The sequence below is a fragment of the Acomys minous genome, assembly GCF_964271855.1.
Source record: "Acomys minous genome assembly, chromosome: 5".
Classification (NCBI taxonomy): domain Eukaryota; kingdom Metazoa; phylum Chordata; class Mammalia; order Rodentia; family Muridae; genus Acomys; species Acomys minous.
The window spans coordinates 124,696,128-124,703,831 of NC_140494.1; the positions used below are offsets into that span (position 1 = coordinate 124,696,128).

General features: G+C 47.8%; 1 long non-coding RNA gene across 1 annotated transcript; it reads right to left on the minus strand.

Moving 5' to 3' along the window:
* Nucleotides 1-6,158: 6,158 nt before the first annotated feature.
* Nucleotides 6,159-7,665, minus strand: LOC311597881. The gene is made up of 2 exons (XR_014779385.1): nucleotides 7,572-7,665; nucleotides 6,159-6,419 (listed from the first exon to the last, which is right to left on the minus strand). It is a non-coding gene; the product is annotated as an uncharacterized lncRNA (long non-coding RNA).
* Nucleotides 7,666-7,704: the final 39 nt, after the last annotated feature.

The following is a 7,704-nucleotide window of genomic DNA, read 5'->3' on the forward strand; positions in this document are numbered from 1 at the left end:
GAAAAAAGTTTCCTCTACCTCACACTTAAACTTGCACTCAGGCTTGGGCGCTCAGTTGGTAGAGTGTTTGCCTGTGGTGCACACAGCGCTGGGTTCCGTCTCTAGCAGCTCACAGACGCCTGGTGGTGCGCGCCTGTAATGCCGGGCTTGGGAGATGGAGGCAGGAGGATCAGTTCAAGGCCATCTCTAAAAGCGTGTTTGAGGCATAAGGACCTGCCTGAGAACAAAGCAAAGGAGAAAGGTCTGCTCCAGCTTCTAGTTGAGTGACTTGGGACATCTCACCTAAATATTTAAAGCCCTGATATCTGTTTAATAACATGGGTAATAAATAACTGCCTTGCAGAATGGTGTCATACACAGGAAATGCCCAGGGAAGCACCTGGCAATGTACTGCATACTTACTGACTGGTCGTTTTGGCTGTCACCTCTCAAGCTGACTAGACCACAGAGTGCCCTTGGTCACATACCTGGGTACGGCTGAAGGTGTCTCTGGATGAGATTTACAACCTTCTAGTGGGTAAACAGGAAAACAGATTGCTTGTCTAATGTGAGTTAAAGTCAAAAGGCTGGAGCCGGGCAGTGGTGGCGCAGCCTTTAATCCTGGGCACTCAGGAGGCAGAGGCTGGCAGATCTCTGTGAGTTCGAGGCCATCCTGGTCTATAAAGCGAGTTCAGGACAGCCAAGGCTACACAGAGAAACCCTGTCTTGAAAAACCAAAAAAAAGGTGGAAGGAGTTCAGGCCTGCTACATTGTGAAGAATCAGAACCCCAGGATTTATATGAGCTTTATCTACGTGGGAGAGGAGGGGCAGGTGGTAGTCAGTTTTCTCCTTCACCTTATCGGCCCTGCTTGCCAGGCTTTGTGGTGTGTCTGTTCATTGAGCTATCTTGCCAGTCCTTTATAAAGGACTTTTTTTCCCCCTTTATTTGAGACAGGGTTTCTCAGTGTAGCCTTGGCTGTCCTAGACTCATTTTGTAGACCAGGCTGGCCTCAAACTCACAGCAATCCGCCTGCCTCTGCCTCCCAAGTGCCTGGATTAAAGGTGTGCGCCACCACACCCGGTTTAAAGGAAGGACTTTTTATTTGGTTTGGGAGACAGTGTTTCTGAGCACAAAACCCAGTCCTTGAGAAGAGCTGTTGAGAGATTATATATTGCTCTATACTTTGTATATGGGAAAATACAACATGCTTTTATTGTATTTCTTCCTGTACATCAATTTCCATATACAAACATAATTTTGAGTGACAGAAGCTTCCCGTGTCTGTGAATGACAACTGTGGCTACTTTGTAAAGATGCTCACGAGGCACAGAATACATGTACTATGCACCCAGCACAGAGCCTGTCTTCTACATGATTTAATATATTTAGTACAGCTTACTGTTTGTTGAGTGCCAGCCAACTGTCTAATGGCCTCAACGCTTTGTTTTACCATCTCAGTAATCCTACAAAGCACAACCATCCGTCTTTTCTCCAGATCGTTAAATAGCAGTGGTGATCTGGCTCCTTGCTGTGGGCTTTCTTCATTCCATGCGTCAGGTAACCGAGAAACAATTGCACACTTATTTTCTGTTTGTGTGTGTCACTTTGTACATGTGGAGGTCAAGAAGACAACTTTAAGGAGGTGGCCCTCTCCTCTGTGAGTTCAAGGACCGCCTGTGTAGAGAGATTCTCTTTACTGTATGGAAGCATCGCCTGTCAATAAAAAGCTGGTGGCCTGTCAGCTGAGGCAGGAAATAGGAGGTGGGAGTTCCAGCAGAGAGAGATGGCAGAGGCAGGAGATTTTTCCGGCCTCTGAGGAAGACTGACACTTGAAACTGAGGAGAGGTAACCAGCCCTGTGGCACTTGTGGAATAAGCTATGAGCTAGTCAGGGAATGACCCAAAGCTTATGGCCCAGGTATTTATTCATAAAAACGTCTCAGAGCCATTATTTTGGGAACTGGGGTATGGGAGGAAAACACAAGGATACAAAGGTTACAAGCCTGGTTTACACAGTAAGTTCCAGGTCAGCCAGAGCTACATAATGAGACCCTATATGAGAAAATAAAGAGAAATAAATCTTTTAAAAAGGTGATGCTAGGGCTAGAGAGGGTTCAACTGGTAGAGTGCGTGCTCCGCAAGCCTGAGGATCTGAGTGTGATTCCTGTACCTTATAAAGTGCCAGGCATGGTGGTGCACACCTGCAGTGCCCATGCTAGGAGGCATGTTGGTGCACACCTGCAGTGCCCGTGCTGCCAGGCATGGTGGTGCACACCTGCAGTGCCCGTGCTGCCAGGCATGGTGGTGCACACCTGCAGTGCCCGTGCTAGGAGGCATGGTGGTGCACGCCTGCAGTCCCCGTGCTGCCGGGCATGGTGGTGCACGCCTGCAGTCCCGTGCTGCTGGGCATGGTGGTGCACGCCTGCAGTCCCGTGCTGCTGGGCATGGTGGTGCACGCCTGCAGTCCCCGTGCTGCCGGGCATGGTGGTGCATGCCTGCAGTGCCCGTGCTGGGAGGCAGAGACTGGTGGGTCACTTAGGCGCTGGCGAGTCAGCCTCCTCTAGTCAGCAAGCCCTGGTTCTACCTAAAGATTCTGTCCTAAACCAAAGTGGTGGTAGGGGGTGGGGGCGTGGGGATGGGAGTGGGGACTGGAGCGATGCCTTAGTGGTTAAGAGCACTTCCTGCTCTTAGAAAGGACCTGCATTTGTTTCCAGAACCCACATTGGGTGGCTTACAACTGCCTTTAACTCCAGCTTTAAGGGGGATCTGACATCTCAGGCCTCTGAGGGAACTTGCAGTCATATACATATACCCATACACAAACACACATACTTAAAAATCTTTTTTTAAATTACAAGGTAAGGCCTGGAGAAATGGCCTCTCAGGTGAGGGTGTTTTCCATGAGCCAGGTATGGTGGTGCACAACTTTAAAACCAACATCCAAGAGGCAAAGGCAGGTGGATCTCCGTGAGTTCCAGGCCATCTAGGGATACATAGTGAAACCCTTGTCTCCAAAAAGTATAAGAAAGAGTGTTATGTGTGAAGACTTCTGAGTTCTAATCTCTGGCACCCACATAGAAGCCAGGCAGGGCTATGGATGTCTAACCCAGTGCTGTGGTGGCTGAGACAGGCAGATTCCCGAGCTTCCAGGACACCTGGCTGACCTGGCTTCAGTGAGAGACCCTGTTGTTGTTTTTTAACAAAATCTCAATTGTTCGATTTTACAATGAAGACTCAGGAACCAGTTGCTGGAGTGAGAGCCTGCCAGCTCAGAGAGGCAGAGAAGGCACCCTGCTGACCTTCCTCAGCTGACTTCCCAGAAGGAATGCCTCCTCCTACGCCATCTCAAACAAGACTCCTCAAGCTGAACGTCCCTTCCTGTGTGTCTCTCTGTCCATCCTCTTCACTCCCTCTTATTCTCTATTTTTTTCTTAATAATCTTATGCTTGCTTCCTGTCAGTTGGTTGCTTGCCTCTCCCTCTTGACCTATGGCTGACTTTTTTGGTTTGGTTTGTTTTTCGAGACAGGGGTTCTCTGTGTAGTCTTGGCTGTCCTGGACTAGCTTTATAGACCAGGCTGGCCTCAAACTCACAGCAATCCGCCTGCCTCTGCCTCCTGACTGCTGGGATTAAAGGTGTGCGCCACCATACCCAGCTTGGACTGATTTTTCAACAGAAGTTTCTTCCTCTCACTTGACTGTAGCTTATATCCAGTTAATGTAAAACTAACACAATATCTGACATCTTCATCTGGCCTTACACACACACACACACACCAGAACAAGAGCAAAACAAACCAAGATGAATAGCTCCTGAGGAATGACTCCTGGGTTTGACCTCTGCTCCACATGCATGCCGGCATGCACAGGATATAGCTACGTGTATGCACACACAGACACACAATAGTAGAACTTGGGGCAGCAGCATGTAATTCCATCATAGAGTACCTATATTTCACCTGTGAGATCTGGCCTTTATTCCCAAGACTTTTTTTTTTCTTAAGTTACACAAATACGTTAAGATACTATTTCAGGGTAGAGTCAGTGGACAAATACTTTGCCTAGCGTGCGGGAGGCCCTGGATTTGGTCCCTAAGCAGAGAAAGCAAAACATTTAAGATCCTGCTCCTTTACATCTCTGTTCACTATCAAAGGCATCAGGTCAGTAACCTGGAGGCGGAGTTGATGCCATGGAGATGTTTTGGGGCTACTTTAAAACATTTTAACTAGCTTACAAAACAGCAGGTTCCCTTGCGTTCCTTTCCCTCCAATGTCAGCACTGCGAACGGAACCCAGGGCCCTTCGAGTGCTTTACTACTGTGAGACACACACTGTCTCTCATCCCCACCCCCAGCCCCACCTCATGGCTGGTTTTTCTATTTAAGATTTATTTATGTATTTGATGTACAAGACTGCTCTGTCTGCACGTACACCTGCAGGCCAGAAAAAGGCATCATTACAGGACTCCATTACAGATGGTTGTGAGCAACCATGTTTTCCGGATATTGAATTCAGGACCTCTGGAAGAGCAGCCAGTGCTTTTACCACTGAGCCAGCTTTCCAGCCTTGACCCTCTTTTAAAAGGGTCCCTGATCTGCGCCTTTAATCTCACGTCCTGGGCTGACGTACTTGAGTTAGCAAGAACAGTTAGCCGAAGCAGAACTACAGAAACCAAAGAGCAAGGTAAGTAGTGCATTTAGAGACTTTGCCGGAACTATGTGGACTTTGATGGGTTAGGTGTCTGTTTTCAGTTTTAGCAAGTGGTGCTGTCTCCATGCTGAGTTTTACAGCCTGAATACACTTCCATCATGGAGTCAGTCATGCTAAGGTCTGGGGCCTGGTACACCTGCTCTTTAGATTGAGCTCCAGGCCAGCCAGGGCTACAGAATAAGATTCTGTCTTAAAGGCACACTCCCCGCTTTTACTCTTCCTGCCTAAAGTTTGGGACAGTTCCATAAGCCAGTTGGCCCCATGTTTACTTTGCTTGGTATTCACAGCATACTTTGTGAACATTCCAGCTTTCCAGTGAGAGCCTCACACGGGAATAGATGCTGTGGGAACATCCAGCAGATGCCATTCAGAACAGCTGCAAATTCTTAGCACTCTGCCCACCAGGTCTGCCCAAGCTGTGGCCTGCTCAGCTCAGAAGTCTGCTGCCAACAGTTGCGCGTTACCAGACAGCTGGAGACGCAGGTGTTGCAGGTGTCCAACACTCTGTGTTGGAGTCAAGGGCCAGGCAGTGTGCTTGCCATGCATGCCTTGTGGGACAACTGAGGACACAAATAACTCTTACGGGACTTTTCTAAGGGACACAAAACATTATTTTAGATCTTTCACATTGTAACATATATATATATATATGTGTGTAAAAAAAATATATATATGACATATATATATGACAAAGCTTTTCTACCATGCCCTTGATGAAGAGTTCTGAGGTTTGAGAGCTGGTAGAACTTTGTTTCAGATTCTTTATCTGCCACTTTTGCTCTAATTTTGAGCAATTCAGTCCGCTTTGAAATACCGTATCACTAATACTTGAACTTCGGATCCTTCTGCCTAAGCCTTCTGAGGGTTGGGCCATTACTGTGCTTTAAGGGAAATGTGTCTGGATGTGTCTAAGGGCTAAGGCTCCTGAGCCATAGAGCAGTGTTTTGCTGTTCTTGTTCTTGTTTTCGAGACAGGGTTTCTCTGTGTAGCCCTGGCTGTCCTGGACTCACTCTGCAGACCAGGCTGGCCTCGAACTCACAGACATCCACCTGCCTCTGCCTCCCGAGTGCTGGGATTTCAGGCATGCGCCACCACGCCCGGCCAGTGGTTTTGGGTTTGTTGTTGTTGTTGTTTCTTTCTTTTTTTTTTTTTTAGACAAGGTCTCACTATGCTATGTAGCCGTGCCTGGCCTGGAACTCAGAATGGAAACAGGCTGGCCTTGAGCTAAAAAAACTGCACCTGCCTCTACCTCTCAAGTGCTGGGACTCAAGGTGAACACTAACACACCCAGCCAGTCATGACTAAGGATGCAGTTTACTTGGCATCTACCTTAATATTAATTTCAAAGCAGTGTCTGAATAAAGGCAAAGTTCCCAGGCCCCTCTAGCACTGGAGAGATGGTTCAGTGGTCAGCAACCTGTTGCTCTTCCAGAGGACAGAAGTTGAGTGACCAGGACTCAAATCAGGCTGCTTCTTTTTAAAGATTTATTTATTTATTATTTACACAGTATTCTGCCCACATGTGTGCCTGCATGCCAGAAGAGAGCACAAGATCTCATTCTAGATGGTTGTGAGCCACCATGTGGTTGCTGGGAATTGAACTCAGGGCTTCTGGAAGAGCACAGACAGTGCTCTCAACCTCTGAGCCATCTCTCCAGCCCCAGGCTGCTCATTTCATCTGCAGGTCCAGCTTCAGCAGATCCGAAGCCCCTTTTCTGGCCTTTGCAAGTACCTACACACACACACACACACACACACACACACACACACACAGAGAGAGAGAGAGAGAGAGAGAGAGAGAGAGAGAGAGAGAGAGAGAGAGAGAGATTAAAATCTAGGGACTGAGTGATGGCTCAGAGGTTAAGAGTACACATTGCTTTTACACCACATTGGGCAGCTCACAAACGTCTATAATGCCAGCTCTAGGGGCTCCATACCCTCCTCTGCCCCCTTACACACTACACTCATGTGCACCACATACTCTCCTATAAACACAATTAAAATATGTAAACATTAGAATCTTGCTTTAGGATCTCTACAAATTTTCAAATATGATTTACAGGTTTTATTAAATTAAACAGATAATATTAAATATTATCACATTACTTCATAGAAAAAACTGTTAAGTAATTACTGAAAGGAGTCATGTAACATCTGCCACATCTTTCGTTAAGAACAATGACTAGAACGCGCCTGACAGAAGAGGACCCGAGTCAGAGGGCAAGCCTAGTAGTGAGTATGTTCCCCTCAACATCAGCACACAGCCGCAAAAGGAGGTCCGTGGAGGGGGCCTGTACCCGTACAAAAGGTTAAAAACAATCTTGCTGAGAAACAGTACACAGTTGGGAAGTTGAGGAGACAGGAGCATGTAAAGTGGATGGAGAGCAACGGAAGGGATGATCAAAATACTTTATGTAAGTATCAAAATGTCCTAATTAAGCCACTGTCATGAATTGATATATACTAATTAAAAAATAAAAGAGCCTGGTGGCGGTGGCACACGCCAGTAATCTCAGCACTTGGGAGGCAGAGGCAGGTGGATCGCTGTAAGTTCGAGGCCAGCCTGGTCTACAATGCGAGTCCAGGACAGCCAAGGCTACACAGAGATACCCTGTCTTGAAAAACCAAAACAAAGAAAGAAAGAAAGAAAGAAAGAAAGAAAGAAAGAAAGAAAGAAAGAAAGAAAGAAAGAAAAGACTATGTCAAGCCCAAAGGTGTCTCCACAAAAGCATGGAGACACCGGGAAACTGAAGGCAGAAGCAGATCCCCAGGGGCCTACCGCCCTGACTTTCACTGCCATAGGTTCCTCCTCCGTGCTCCTGTCAGACAGGTGACCTAGGGACTGACCCTTGCCCACCGCCAGCCCTGGCGACAGCCTCCTCACCCCTCTAGGTCAAGCGCACAGCACGAAGTCTCCGGTCCTGGGCTCCTGGCCAGCACTGTCGCCATAGTGACCGCCAGAGCCCCGCCCCTTCCTCGCTGCCTGGCCCCACCCCTTCGGAACCCGGAAGCGGGAG